The 15,805-nt window shown below is 45.5% G+C and overlaps 1 protein-coding gene across 3 annotated transcripts in view; it reads right to left on the reverse strand.

Moving 5' to 3' along the window:
* The window catches only part of EPB41L4B (erythrocyte membrane protein band 4.1 like 4B), a 910,607-nt gene that overhangs the window by 508,503 nt on the left and 386,299 nt on the right, over nucleotides 1–15,805 (reverse strand). The gene's annotated exons all lie outside the window — the stretch shown is intronic.

A 15,805-nucleotide genomic window follows, 5' to 3' on the forward strand; every position in this document is an offset into this window, starting at 1 on the left:
AGTTAGCTAAAGAAGTAGAAAACCAAACTGTGGTGATTGTTTCCCGTGACACAATACGGCGTACACTGCAGAGGAATGGCATGCTTGGGTGTCATCCACGAAGGAAGCCTCTCCTACTCTCCTAAAGCCCATGCACAAAAAATCTCACCTAGAATTAGCCAGAGCCTATGCTGAAAAAGAAGACGACTACTGATGATGACACCAAGATAAATGTTTTTGGCACTGACGTCTTCAAAACTGTATGGCGTCGCAAAGGTGAGGAGTACAAAGAATGCATGATGCCTACAGTGAAACATGGTGGTGGCAGTGACCTTCTGTGGGGTTGCTTAAGTGCTGCTGGTGTCAGGGAACTGCATTTCATTGATGGTATCAGGAATTAACAGATGTACTGCTGTATTTTGAAAGAGAAGATGCTACCATCATTCCTTGCCCTTGGTCGTCATGCACTTTTTCAACATGGCAATGATCCAAAACACATCTAAGGTCACTGTTGCATTTCTGAAGAAAAGGGTGAAAGTGATTCAGTAAACAAGTATGTCTCCTGATCTAAATACAATCGAACACCTATGGGGAATTCTGAAGCGACAAGTTGAGCATCACTCTCCATCCAGCATCCAGGCCCTAAAAGAGTTTGTTCTTGAAGAATGGAAAAAGATAGATGTTGCAATATGTTGCCAACTTGTTCATTCCATGCCTAGAACACTCGGTGCTGTCCCTTACATATCATGGAGGTCAAACAAAATACTAGATGTAGTAGTTTTTGTTGTGGGGTGTATTCATTTTTGCATCAATTTGAGTAGAACTAAAGACTTTGTAATCTAAGTTATATTATTATCCTTACTTTCATGTAATGAGCTAAACAAATGTTCTATAAAACTTGTCAAAATTTTGAAAATTGTTCTTGTGTTCTATTGAGATATTGATTAAAATCGTACTTTTCAAAAGGGGTGTACTCATTTATGCTGAGCACTGTATATGCACTACAATGGAATACACAAAGGAGGTGAAAAAAACATGCAGTTTAGAATTTAAAAATAATGACATTTTAAAAGGACACCTTCAGAAAGAAACAAATCAGAATCGCAACATCTTAATATTCTGTCCCACATACATCTCGTAACTTCCTGTTATTGCTCACAGCTCAACATGCTTTTTCCCCCTGCAAACTGATAACCGTGCTGACTTATTGGGACTGTAGGTAAAATTGATGATGATCTTCTGCTTTCTTGCTCAGCTCCTAATTCCAAGCTTTCTAACAGACAATGTAGTAGCAGCAGCACACTGATGATTATACCTTATTGGGAGTACAGTGCAATGCCCTGGATTTCTAATACTGCTACCCTTGCACTCTTCTCAGTCTGACTTTTATTGTGCCAGGAATTATGGTAAGCTAATATCAAGTATTAAGCAACACTTTATTACAGAATGGTTCTTTATAGTAACCTGAATGAAATAGAATCTGACAATATAGTAATATAGCAGCCACCGCTGCATACTGGATATACACTGGTAGATGTTTGTATAAACATTAGTATGAAAAGGCTCATCTGTAGATTTGATGACCTGACGAATGTCATTCAAAAGTAGAAAATGTAGTCTGCTTTTAACATTCTAGTTTTGGAGTGAATGGAATTTCCTGAACGAAAACCATTATAAAAAAAAACGTTTCTATTGAAATTCTACTAGTGTATGGCTAGCTTAAGGATAGGGCTACAATTGCAATAAATCTTTAGTTACTGAGAGATTTAACTACGAGGGTTCCTTGAAAAGTTCTTAGCCTCATCACCAGAGGGCAAAACATTTCACATCATTCTGAATCGGGAACAGGAAAGGACCTAGACATGGGACTCTACATGAATAAAATTCAATGACAGTAACAAACACCCAAGATTCCAGTCTTTAATGATCTAACAGATTCCTAGCAGAAAAAAATCCAACACATTCTGGGGGCCAAACACATCAGGGCTACAAAACAAGTACAAATGCAGAGGTCATAAATATGAAAGTAAAAAGTAATGAATAAGAACCTACGGTAGAAGGACTGAAATGTGACAATTGCCACTGCTGAAATTTTTTTTCATATACAAGCTCATCATCCAGATCCTGGTCATACTACCATCGAGTGATTAACCCATAACAAGTATACAGCCAGTAAAGCTGGAAATGTCTAAACACCCATCCTAAAGGGTTGTTCTTTAGTAATTCCAGCATCATGACTACAGCCCTGGGTGTTCTAAATACTGCTGACAGCAGCTCCATGGAAGCATTGTGATAAGTCTAATTTGTGAATTACTTAAATAATATGTCAGTCTAAAAGTCTAAATCACAGTAAGCAATGGTCACAGAAAAAAAAAAAGCTGAGTTAGACTTACCGGTAACTCCTTTTCTGAGAGTCTTCCAGGACAGTCCATGAGACCTAGGGCTCCTCCTACAAGGACAGGAAACACATTAACCCCCACTGGAAAAAAGGGCGGTCCTCCAGGACCCAGGTCAGTATTTCCCAGAACCATAGGACGTACCTGCAAAACTTCAAGACAAAACTGGGTGGGAATCTGGCTGTCCTAGAAAACTCTCAGAAAAGGAGTTACCGGTAAGTCTAACTCAGCTTTTCTCTAAGCGTCTTCCAGGATAGCCCATGAATCTATGAGCCAGAACGGACCAGTCTAGGGAGGGAAAACTGCCTGAAGGACCTTATGACCAAACGCCTGCTCCTGTGAAGATAGGAGGTCCAGGCGATAATGTTTACCGAAGGTCGAAAAACTGGACCGTGTGGCAGCCTTGCATATTTGTTCCAGTGAGGCTCCAGCCCTTTCAGCCCAAGACGCAGACAAGGCTCTTGTTGAGTGCATATTGAAAAAAAGGAGGAATCTTCCTAACACTGTAGAATTCTGAAATCTCTTGCTTTATCCACCTAGCCAAGGCGGCCTTAGATGCTCCCTTTCCCTTGTGTGCTCCTGAAAAGAGAATAAACAAGTCGTCTGTTTTCCTAAAGGTCTTGGTGACAGATAGACAAGAAGAACTCTTCTAACGTCTAAAAAACAAAATGTATTTTCTCTGTCGCCCCTGGCGTGCTGCAAAAGGTTGGCAGTACAATATCCTGCGATCTGTGGAAGGTACTGGCCACTTCAGGAAAAAACCCTGGATCTGTCTATAAGACAATCCGATCCTCAAAGATTGTGAGGAAAGGTTTTCCAACTGGAAAGGCCTGCAACTCACTTACCCTACAAGCTGAGGTAATTGCCACTAGGAAAAATGTCTTTAAGGTAAGTAATTTAACTGAAATATCCTCCAGGGGCTCAAAAGGGAGTTCTACCAGACTCTGCAGCACCAGGGACAGGTACCAAGTAGGGCAGCTTCTAATGACTACCGGCCTGGACCTAGATATTGATTTAAAGAATCTAGCTATAGTGGGAATTTCCAGGAGAGAATATTGGAGAAAAAACACTGATAGCTGCCGCCTGTACCTTTAAAGTACTAACGGAAAGACCTTTATCGACCCCCTCTTGAAAAAATTCCAAAATTGATGGGACATCATGAGTTAGTCTTTGGTTTTCAGGTAACCATGAGTTAAATTTCTTCCAGACTTTGGAATATATAGCTCTAGTAACTGGCTTTCTGCAATTAACCAGGGTTTTGACTTCTTTGTCTGAAAACCCTTGAGCGATTAGTTTTTTTCTTCAGATACCAAGCGGTCAAGTTTAACCAGTTGCCGCCCGCCCACCGTCAAATGATGGCGGGGCGGTGCAGCTCTTGTTCTGGGCCGCCGTCATATGATGACGGCACAGAACGGCCACTCGGGCTCGCAGTGCGGCGATCATGGCCGCACCGTGTTGCTAGGACATGGTGCGACACCTATCTGCGTAAAGAGCCGCGTCTGTAGCTCTTTAACCATGTAATCGGCTGTGTCCAATCACAGCCGGTCACATGTAAATACGGAGATGCCGGTAATCGTCTCTCCTCGCCTCACACTGAGAGTGTGAGGGGAGGAGAGCCGATCAGCGGCATCTCCTCACAGGGGGGACAGCTAGGGAAGTAATCAGGGCACTAATCATCAGTGCCCTGATTACAATATATAAAGTGTAAAAATACCATGCCCACCAATGCCAGCATACAGTGCCCACCAATGCCAGTGATCAGAGCCCACCAGTGGCAGCAATCAATGTCCACACTGCTCACAAGTGCCACAAATCAGTGCCCATTAGCCATGCCAGTCAGCGCTGGCAATTAGTGCTGCCTATCAGTGCTGCCCATCACTGCTGTTCATCAATGCCCATCGTTGTCGCCCATCAGTGCCTCCCATCAATGCCCATCTGTACCGCCTATCCATGCCGCCTATCCGGGCCCACCAGTGCCGCCTCTCAGTGCCCACCAGTGCCGCCTATTAGTGCCCAGTGTCACCTAACAGTGCCCATCAGTGCCACCTATCAGTGCTCAATGTCATATCAGTGCTCATCAATGCCACATATCAGTGCCCATAAGTGCGGCAGATTAATGCCTCCACATCAGTGCCACCTCATCAATGCCCACCAGTTCAGCCTATCAGTGCCCATCAGTGCTGCCTCATCAGCGCACATCAGTGAAGGTGAAAAATTACTTAGTTACAAAATTTACTGACAGAAAAAAAGTAAAAAAACTATTTTTTTTCAAAATTTTTGGTCTTTTTTTTTTTTTTTTTTGTAAAAAAGAAAACCCAGCAGTGATTACATACCAGCAAAAAAAGCTCTATTTGTGTGAAGAAAATGATAAAAAATGTGTTTGGGTACAGTGTAGTATGACCGTGCAATTGTCATTCAAAGTGCTGAAAGCTGAAAAATGGCTTGGGCAGGAAGGGGGTGTTCGTGCCTGGTAGGCAAGTGGTTAAGGAAGCCACCTGTGGGTGCGACAGGGAAAACCATGGCCTCTTGGGCCAAAAGGGGCTATTGAGATGAGGCTTGTCTCCTCTAAAAGAAACTTCTGGAGGACCTCTGGAATTAGTCTGAACGGTGGGAAGGCGCAACAGAGGCTGAATGACCATGGATTCACTAGAGCATCGATCCCCAATAAGTGATCTGCTGGGTTACGGGAAAAGAATTTCTCTGTTTTGCAATTGCTCTGATTTGCAAAAAAGATCTGCTTTGGGATATCCCCATTTGCCAGTAAGTTCCACAAACATTTCCGCATGAAGGGACCAATTGTCCCGACACATCTGGTAGCTGTTGAGATAATCTGCCAGATATTTTTGTGTTCCTTTCACGTTCACTGCTGTGATTGAGGCCAGATTCCTTTCTGCCAATGATAAGATCCCCTGGGCTATAGATTGAAGCATCCGACTTCTTGTGAACAAGCAAGCTATCGCTTGTGAAACGTCTACCATTGCCTGTATCTGTCTGACCCTTTTTTGACAATAAAGATGACATCGAGATAATTTGGAGTTGCAGCGTGGGACCAATTCCTTGTCTTGTTTGCCCATGAAGCAGTTCTGGTAAAGCAGATTTTTTTTATTGAAAACACTGTTCCCATACGAAAATGCTTGTACCTGATCAAGCAGTTTAAAAGATCAGAGGTTCGGGATAAGGAGATATTTTCCCGACAGCTTTCTGATGACAAAAAAATGGAATAAAGTCTCCAATATGAAGACCCAGGGCCATCGCTTTTACCCAATCTTGGGGAGGAAAGTTGACCAATAATCTCTCTGGTGGCTGGGAAGAGAATTCCAGCCTGTAACCATTGGTCACTGGGTCCAGGATAAGTGGACTTGAGGTGACTGCTGTCCACGGCGGAAGGAAAGCCCTCAATCTTCCTCCCACTGGGAGATATGAGTCACTATGGCTTGATGGGTTGTTGAGGAGGGTTAAACAAGACCCCTCTTGTTTAAGAATTTTGTTTTCTTTTTTAATATTTCAAGAATTTTCATATTCTCTGGAAAGTCCTTTTTCCTATCAGCTGTGCGCTCCAGTGCCTCTTGCAGACCTGGGCCAAAAAGATGATCGCCTGTTAAGGGAAGACCACATAGGCGCAATTTAGAGGCAGTGTCGCCTGACCAGGTTTTAAGCCATAGGCTTCTTCTGGCCGAATTCACCAGGGCTGAGGTCCTAGCTGTCATTCTTAGCGACTCTGCGGAAGAATCAGCCAAAAACCGCACTGCTTGAAAGAGGAGAGAAAGGATTTCAAGATCTGTTCTCTAGAGGTTCCTGCCACCAGATGCTTTTGTACTGGCGTCGACCATACTTTTAGATTTCTGGCTACACAAGTGGAGGCTAGGGCCGGTTTAAGATTCCCAATGGACGAGTCCCAGGCCCTGCGTAGAAGGATATCTCCTCTTGTATCCATCGGATCCCCAAGCGTGCCCATATCAAACACTAGGTTCATGTTTTTTGAAACTTTTGAAAGAGGTGCGCCTAACTTAGGATTTTTGTTCCATGGCTGCGTTGTGTCCTCTTCAAACGGAAAACTTTTTAGGTTACCCAAAAAAAACTCTCTCTCTGGATCTTCCCACTCCAGCTTGATCGTATGAAGAAGGGAACTATGCACGGGGAAAACGCTAGCCTTTTTCTTACGTACATAAAGGTCATGTTTAGAAATTTGTACTTTCGCCTCCCCTATATCAAGGGTTGTATAGATAGCCTTCAATGAGTCATCAACGTCCTCCAATGACATCTTGTACCTCAAGCCCCTGACAGATTCTCTATCTCTGGGCCCTGTGTATCTGACCCTGATTCTTCCGGAGAAGCACAGGAAGATCTGGCTTCTTCCTCAGAGTCTTCACTCTCCGCGCTCTGCTGTGGAGCGCTAGGACCAGCTGGACTCCTATATGGAGATGGACCCTGAGAGGGGACCTGGATCTTAGCAATCAGTGTTTTGAATGAGCTGAACGTTGATGTTAGCTCATCTCTAACCGAAGTTAGCATTTTATGAAAGGAAACTACTGGGTCATCTTTGACTAGGCTGTCTATACAAGTGCAGCAAACTGCTTTGCTCCATGAGGAGCTCAATTTGTTTCAGCAAACTGAACATTTCCTTTTAGGTGGCTGCGCTTGGGCCTTGTCCTGAGTCTTGGTCTGCACGAAAAACAAATGACCCACAGTTTAATTTAAGCCACCAACACTTCATAACACCTCGTGCAGGAGGGAGGAAAAGGTGTCCGCTTTCACCCAGTCCCACTGGTTGGGGGGGGGGGGGACACACACTCACAGGACCCCTGTTTGCACCGTATGGAGACTGGAACCGGCCCGCTGATGACGTTATACGCCCCGGAAGTGACCCTACTAGATACCTCCTGTGGGTCAGCTTGGAGCGCATTAGCTGTGCCCCCTCATGCGCTGCGGTTTCCTCTTTCCCCTGCACATACTAGCAATGCTGTCAGCGGGGAAAGCATGCCGCCACGCCGCCTATGCGACCCACACAATGAGCCGATATCACTGCAGTCCTGGCCTTCCCCAGGCACTGAGCACAGGGAACCGCAGCAATCATCCACTTCCTCGGTGGAGGTGCCGCTCTGGTGGAAGAGAAGGTAGTAAGATTTCCCCATCATAACACATAACAAGACCATCGCTCGTGAGACCTAGTGGAACCAGGAAACATGTTACCCCCCCCATCTAATGAAAACACTAATACAGACATGGGGCCTGGAGGACCGCCCTTTTATCCGATGGGTGTTAATGTGTTTCCTGTCCTGGTAGGAGGAGCCCTGGGTCTCATGAGCTGTCCTGAAAGATGCTTAGAGAAAACAGCTGTTTATTTTGTGCCTTAAAAATTTTCAAAACCTTGCTGTTATGGCCTGATGCTGGATCAATAATGCATACTGTAGCTTCCCCCCTGTCCTTACTGACCTATTATGATGATGGGCAGCCTCACTGGCCAAAAGGAATGTGCAGAAGGCAAGTATACTTTGGCACCTTCAGGAAGCATCATAGATTTATTGCATTTTCAAGGAAATGCATTAATACAATCAGAAACAGGTATACTTCAAGAACAGCCCTCAGGAGTGTTTTGAAAGTTTGTGGCTACAAAGACTGGGCTTTTGTTAAAAAAAACCCCAAGGTCAATCAAAAACACAAGACCACTAAAAGAGGGCAGAAGCTGAACACACATATTAAATATAAAGTAATGTATTCATCCTCTAGCATCTTATCCATGTCTTTCAAGCATAGCAGTACACAGAGAAAGAGGCTTGAACATCCAAAGGCCCAAAAGCCAAACATAAGCAAAATAAATTGGTATAGGCTATGCAGTGTAGTGAGGAATGCAAAGACCTGTACATTTGGGAGACAAAACAACCTCTTTACAAACAAATGACCCAACATTTGAGAGCAATGTCTACAGAAACTCAGAAGGGACAATCTTTCAAAGATAGTGGAATTTTTGGACAGAGAACACAACTGGTTCACTGGAGGCAGGAAAAAGGCTATGTTATCCTGGACCAACCATTCTTGAAACAGGGGTGGGGGTTTTCAACGGCATCTGTCTTCCACATATAATGCTGTTTTAAAGTGTTACTAAAGGTAGTTTTTTAAAATTAAAATAAACATGTCAATGGTATTGCACAGAGCGGCCCCAAAACTCCTTTTCTGGGGTCCCCCGCCAGCAATCCTGTCTCCTCTTCTTCGTGTGCCCCCATAGAAAGCTGCTTGCTATAGGGGCACACAGTGCATGTTCGCTCCTGAGCTGTGTGCATCTATGGAGCCACCCTCCAAAGACAGAGGGGCTTAGCATGTGTGCAAGGCCAGGAGCCAGGGAAAGAGCATTGATCATGGCGGCTGTATTCATGCATGCGTGGGTTACAGTGTGCAGCAGTGACCAAGGCCAGGGAAAGAGCAGGATATATGGTAGCTGCATGCGTTGGGCAAAGTTGAGCCCAGAATAGGAAGATGCTAATCGCAGATCAAAGCTCTTCCACACAATGAAATCAACCCTCATATTAAATGCCAACCTAGGCACAGTCTTGAAAAAATTATTCTTTAAAAATTGCTTTAACTACAATTTTCAACACCTATAAAAACATTATATATCTCAAGTATCAATCAAGTAATCTAACTCTTATTAATATTTCAAACCTGAAATCTGCATTTCAAAATTAAACATAAGGGAAAAAATGTAATATTTACTCTGTATTCTCCTCAAAGTATATGTCAAAGAGCACCATGTAAAAATTAAGCAACATTTAGCCCCACTTTCATAAAAAAACACAAACAAAAAAAACCACATTTTTAATGGTGTTTCTTGCTGCAGTCATGTGAGCTCTTGTGAGGGTGGAGCCTGCTAAAGACACTCAGCTGCTTGGGCAGATATCATATCATCACACATGCAAGGTTAAAAAATAATTCTGGGCAAAGGTATGTTATACATAGTTGCATTGGCCCAGATTAGATCTCAACTTGTCCAATTAGTGAATGGTTTGCATTTATTCTGGAGGTGCAGAGCATTCCCTGAATGGTGCTTGTGCTGAGTAGCCAGCCTAATGCGTTTTGAATACAGGACCCGGAAGCAAGTGATTTCCAGCTTCCATTGGCATCAGTAAAAGTATAATATTTATATTTATTGTTATTTATTACCAGATACTTCTAGAACGCTGTCAATGTACACAGCGTTTTACATATATTATACATTCACATCAGTCCCTGCCCTAAGGTCCCCAAGTCACATACGCTATATTGTCAAAAGTTTTGGGATGCCTGCCTTCACACACACATAAACTTTAATGGCATCCCAGTCTTAGTCCATAGGGTTCATTATTGAGATGGCCCACTCTTTGCAGCTATAACAGCTTCAATTCTTCAGGCAGGTAGTGCCGTGGTTAGGATTCGAACCAATGACCCTAGTGCTGCTAGGCAGAAGTGCTAACCACTTAGCCACTGTGCTGCCCATAGTTACACTAGTTCAAGCTGGACCAATGGAACCACGTATAACATACAGATGCCTGGAATTATTCTTTGAAGAAGAATTTTTATTTAGGTGTTCTATTCCCCAGGGGACAAAGTATATGTAATACTGTGCCTCATCTTCCTATGTGCTGTCTAAAGCTAGCCATACACATTTTGTTTTTTCTATTTAGGCAGCAGGTTTTGTTCAGCCAACAGATTCCCACATCCACGCAAAGAGGAAACATTTTCAAGTATGTCCCTTCAACGGAAATCAGTCAAAAGATCGACTAATCAAAATTCAGCTGGTCTTTGCTGAACCAGACGAATTTCAAACAGTGTATGGCCAGCTTTGAGGTCAGACGGGGTAACCCCCCTTTCTTTTAGGGTACTGGGAAACACAACTAGAAAAGAGATGGCTGCTTTACAATTGGCATTTTTCTCTGTCTTTAAACACTTGCCTGAGACAAGCACCTCACAAGGAATGTAGGGGGAAGGGTTTGTTAAAAAAAGCGGTTCCAGGCAAGGGGGCAAGTTCAGTGTGCTGCTGTTTCTCCTCTCCCAGGTCTCTGTTCTCAGCTGCATAAGGAGCTTTGAGGGTATCTGATTACTTATAAAACAGGGGAAAAAATATTCATAATTTTTTTAAAATCCATACACAAATGTTTTGCCTTTCATTTCTTTAACAAAATGGGTTGTTTTACAGAGGTGAGTGTTTAAATATACTTTACATTGATGTCCATCTGTTCATCCGAAAAATTATATTAACACAATTTCATAGTGATGAACAACAGAAGGAATGCAGAAGATATTTTAGAAAAAAAGGCAATTGGATTTATATAACACAGAAAGAATTTAGTCACATGAAAATGCAATTACGATAAGGTGGTTTTGTGAAGATATGCTAGATAAGCTTGTGACACTGACAATTGAGTTGGTTTTAGAAAATAAAAAGAGATGAAGAATAGGGATGAGCTTCGAGTTCGAGTCAAACCCATGTTCGACTCGAACATCGCATGTTCGACCGTTTGTCGAATTTCTAACGTTATGGGCCGTTCGCGCCAAATTCGAGTGGCGTGTCACGGCCTATAATTCTCTTCCTACTGACTGCAGGCGTTTTTACAGTATTTACAGCTACCTGAAAATTGCTGGTGTTCTTCTGATCCTATTAGTCCTATTAGCTACAGTATTTACAGTTAGTGTAGTGCGTCCTCTGCACAGTGTGCACCTAAAGCTACCTGAAGAAAATTGGTGGTGTTCCTCTGATCCTATTAGTACCACAGGCAGCTGCAGTATTTACAAGTTAGTGCAGTGCGTCCTCTGCACAGTGTGCACCTAAAGCTACCTGAAGAAAATTGGTGGTGTTCTTCTGATCCTAATAGTATCACAGGCAGGCAGCTGCAGTATTTACAGCTACCTGAAGAAAATTGCTGGTGTTCTTCTGATCCTATTAGCTACAGTATTTACAGTTACTGTAGTGCGTCCTCTGCACAGTGTGCACGTAAAGCTACCTGAAGAAAATTGGTGGTGTTCTTCTGATCCTAATAGTATCACAGGCAGGCAGCTGCAGTATTTACAGCTACCTGAAGAAAATTGCTGGTGTTCTTCTGATCCTATTAGCTACAGTATTTACAGTTACTGTAGTGCGTCCTCTGCACAGTGTGTACCTAAAGCTACCTGAAGAAAATTGGTGGTGTTCTTCTGATCCTATTAGTACCGCAGGCAGCTGCAGTATTTACAAGTTAGTGTAGTGCGTCCTCTGCACAGTGTGCACCTAAAGCTACCTGAAGACAATTTCTGTTGTTCTGCTCCTATTAATGCCACAGGCAGGCAGCTACACTATTTACAGTTAGTGTACTGTGTCCTCTCACAGTGTGCACCCTAAAGCTACCTGAAGAAAATTGGTGGTGTTCTTCTGATCCTATTAGTACCACAGGCAGGCAGTTGATTCTGCTAGCTGCAGTATCAGTATATATATACATCCCAGCTTTGTGCAGCTACATCTCACTGCAGGCCATTAGTATGTCTGGAAGGCCAACAAGGAGAGGCAGACAGTCACAAGCCAATAAAAGAGGGCAAGCAGGCTCTGTGTCTAGAGGCAACAGTGCTGGTTGTGGAGACGGTGCATCCTCATCAGCACGTGGCCATGGGATACGCCTGTCCTTTTTTTCGGCAGCTGGTCGTATTGAGTCGCAACATGCGGAAGACTTGGTAGAGTGGATGACCAAGCCGTCCTCATCCTCTCTCACCCAGGCTCAGGGTACTTTGTCTGGTAAAGCAGCTGCCAACGCGGCCTCTTCTCTCGGCTCAATGGCATCAGTCACTCCTTCCCTAGCCCCACCATGTCCTCCTGAGGAGTCCCCCGAACTGTTTTAACACATTGTTGAGTACATGCTCCAGGAGGATGCCCAGCATTTTGAAGGCTCCGATGATGGTACCCAGATAGAGGAAGGCAGTAACGTGAGCCCAGAGAGAGGGGGTGCCCAAGAAGGACAGCAATCTGGCAGTCATGTTCCCCCAGCTGTAGCATACTGCCAGCTTTGAGTGATGAGGAGGGAGGGGATGATGAGGTCACTGACTCCACGTGGGTGCCTGATAGGAGAGAGGAGGAGGAGGAGGCACATCAACGAGGCAGGATGCCCTCTATGGGCCAGCTTAAGGGCAGCACACTGACTGCATCACACCGCAGAGCTCCGCATGTGCAGGGCGCTGCGGTCTTTGCGCGTTATTTACTAAAGTTCTTTGGTGTGGGCCCTTTTTTGAGACGAGTGCATCAGATCCCACCGCTGCCATTTGCAACATATGTCTCAAGCATATCTCGCGTGGCCAAAACATCACCCACTTGCGCACCACATGCTTGCCCAGACATATGTCGACCTGCCATACAGTTCGTTGGCAAACGTACCTAAAAGACCCACACCAAAGAACAAAGCGGACCTCTCCTTGCTCATCAGCTGGGATTTCCAACCCCACTATACCTTCAGTCCTCTCTGAAACCTGCACTCAGAGGAATGAAGGTGTAGAATTAGTACTTGCGGGTAATCTGCTATCAGTACACCGACGTCAGATTGTACCATGCAAAAAACCCTGCCCCAGCTGCTGCACCGCCGAAAGAAGTTTGCTCCCAGCCATCCACATGCCCAGCAGTTGAATGCTAGCTTGGCTAAATTGCTAGCACTTCAACTGCTGCCTTTTCAGTTGGTAGACTCTGCCCCCTTCCGTGAGTTTGTGGAATGTGCGGTTCCTCAGTGACAGGTTCCTAAATGCCACTTTTTCTCACAGAAGGCGAATCTGGCTCTCTACCGGCATGTGGAAGGCAATGTCTTGGCCTCGCTGGACAGGGCAATCAGGTGCATATTACCGCTGACTCATGGTCCAGCAGGCATGGACAGGGACGTTACCTATCTTTCACCGCGCACTGGGTGAGTCTTCTGGCAGCTGGGAAGGATGCAGGACAGGGTGCAGTAGTGTTGGAGGTTGTTCTGCCACCACGCCTCCAAAATACTACTAATGGTGATTCTGCCACACCTCTCTCCTCCACCCCCTCCTCTTCTTCCTCCATGGCCTCTTCCTGTGCTGATTTGTCCTCGGAACCAGCGGTGCTCCGTAGGTGGTCAAGGGGCTATGCAAGCACGCAGGCAAAAAGATGGCATGCGGTGCTTGAGCTGGTGTGCTTGGGGGGCAGGAGCCATACTGGGGCAGAGATTCTGTCAGCTCTGCAGGGGCAGGTTCGGAGGTGGTTAAGGCCAGCCAGCTTAAGGCAGGTATGGTGGTTTGCGACAATGGCACAAACCTCCTCTCCGCCCTCCGACAGGGACAACTGACCTATGTGCCCTGTTTGGCTCACGTCCTTAACTTGGTGGTGCAGCAATTCTTGGGCAGGTACCCGGGCTTACAGGATGTCCTGAGGCAGGCCAGGAAAGTCTGTGCTTTTCCGCAGGTCATATAATGCCAGTGCTCGGCTGGCTGGGGAATTTAACCTGCCCAAGAACCGCCTAATCTGTGACATGCCCACCAGGTGGAACTCAACGTTGGCCATGCTGCAGCGGCTGCACACGCAGCAGAGGGCCATCAATGAGACCTATGCGACTTGTTTTTTTTCCCCACGCCAGTGGGCTAAGATCAGGGATGCATACACTGTCCTGTCACCATTTGAGGAGGCCACGAGGATGGTGAGCAGTGACAGTGCATGCATCATTGACACTGTCCCTCTTGTCCACCTCTTTGGAGCACACGCTGCGTGGGATAATGGACAGGGCACTTGAGGCAGAACAGATGGAAGAAGAGGAGGACTTCCTTACCTCTCAAGGCCCCCTTTATCCAGACAGTATTTCTGCGTGCCTGCCGATCACACAGGAAGAGGACGAGGACGAAGACGAGGATTGTGTCAGCATGGAGGTGGAGCCTGGCACTCAGTATCAGCAGCAGTCTTCAAGGGATCATTTACAGTCTGAAGAAACCCATGGACTTGTACGTGGCTGGGAGGATGTGGCTGTGGATCATGTCATCCTTAGTGACCCAGAGGACTCTGGACCGAATGCCTCATCAAACCTACGCTGCATGGCCTCCCTGATCCTGCAAAGCCTGCGGAAGGATCCTAGTATTCGTGGTTTTAAGAGGAGGGATGATTACTGGCTAGCAACCCTCCTTGATCCACGTTACAAGGGTAAGGTTGCGGACCTTATCTTGCCGTCGCAGAGGATGAAACATCTTCGGAAGGCCTTGCAAAAAGGTTTGTGCAACGTGTTTTCAGAGCCTGGGAGGTTACAATTTCCTGGTCCTCCTGGACAACGTGTTGCTGAGGCTTCGGTCAGTCACAGAAGGAGAGGTGGAAAAGGTGGCCGTCTGACCGATGCGTTCAGACAATTTTTTAGTCCGCAGCCCCAAGGTCTGAGGTTCCAGCAACCATCGCCAGCGTCTGATTCACATGGTGCAGGATTACCTAGGGGCAAGTTCAGACTTTGACACCTTTCCCACCGAAAATCCTCTGGGTTACTGGGTCTTGAGGATGGATCACTGGCCAGAGCTTGCACAGTATGCAATTGAGCTACTGGCCTGTCCTGCATCCAGCGTTCTTTTGGAATGCACATTCAGTGCTACTGGAGGCTTTGTAACCGATCACAGGGTGCGCCTGTCCACCGAATCGGTCGATCGGCTGACCTTCATTAAAATGAATCAGTCTTGGATCACCAGCTACCAAGCACCTGATGCTAATGTAACCAACTGATTTTTTTTAAAATATGAGATCCCTTGAAGACTGCCTATGCTGAGTGACAATCCTCTTCCTCCTCAATTTTCATGCTGATAGCTCATCAGTGGCCAAGGCCCAATTTTTCAGCCCCTGTTTAACAGGGGCGTGCAATTACAATTTTTGATGCAATACTTTGCAGCAGGGCTCATTCCTGTGCTCCAACTATAGCATCTGTGAGGGGTTGCAGTGTTGTGGCACCAGTGCTTAAGGCCCAATTTTTCTGCCCCTGTTGAACAGGGGCATATAATTACAATTCTTGATCTAATATTTCACAGCAGGGCCCATTCCTGCACCCACCAAGAGTAACTGAGGGCTTACAGTGTTGTGGCAACACCACCACCAAAGGCCCAATTTTTCTGCCCCTGTTCAAAGGGTGCATGTAATTACAATTCTTGATATATTTTACAGCAGGGCCCGTTCCAGCGCCCACCAAGTGTAACTGTGAGGACTTACAGTGTTGTGGCACCACAACCACAGGCCCAATTTTTCTACCACTGTTCAACAATGGCATGTAATTACAATTCTTGATCTAATATTTCACAGCAGGGCCCGTTCCTGCGCCCACCAAGAGTAACTGAGGGCTTACAGTGTTGTGGCAACCAACACCTAAGGCCCCAATTTCTGCAGAGTATATAGGGCAGGCCCCTACTTTCAAACATCCAACTTACAAACGACTCCTACTTGCAAATGGAAGGAGACAACAGGAAGTGAGATGAAA

Source organism: Aquarana catesbeiana, linkage group LG05 (genome assembly GCF_042186555.1).
Source record: "Aquarana catesbeiana isolate 2022-GZ linkage group LG05, ASM4218655v1, whole genome shotgun sequence".
Lineage (NCBI taxonomy): Eukaryota > Metazoa > Chordata > Amphibia > Anura > Ranidae > Aquarana > Aquarana catesbeiana.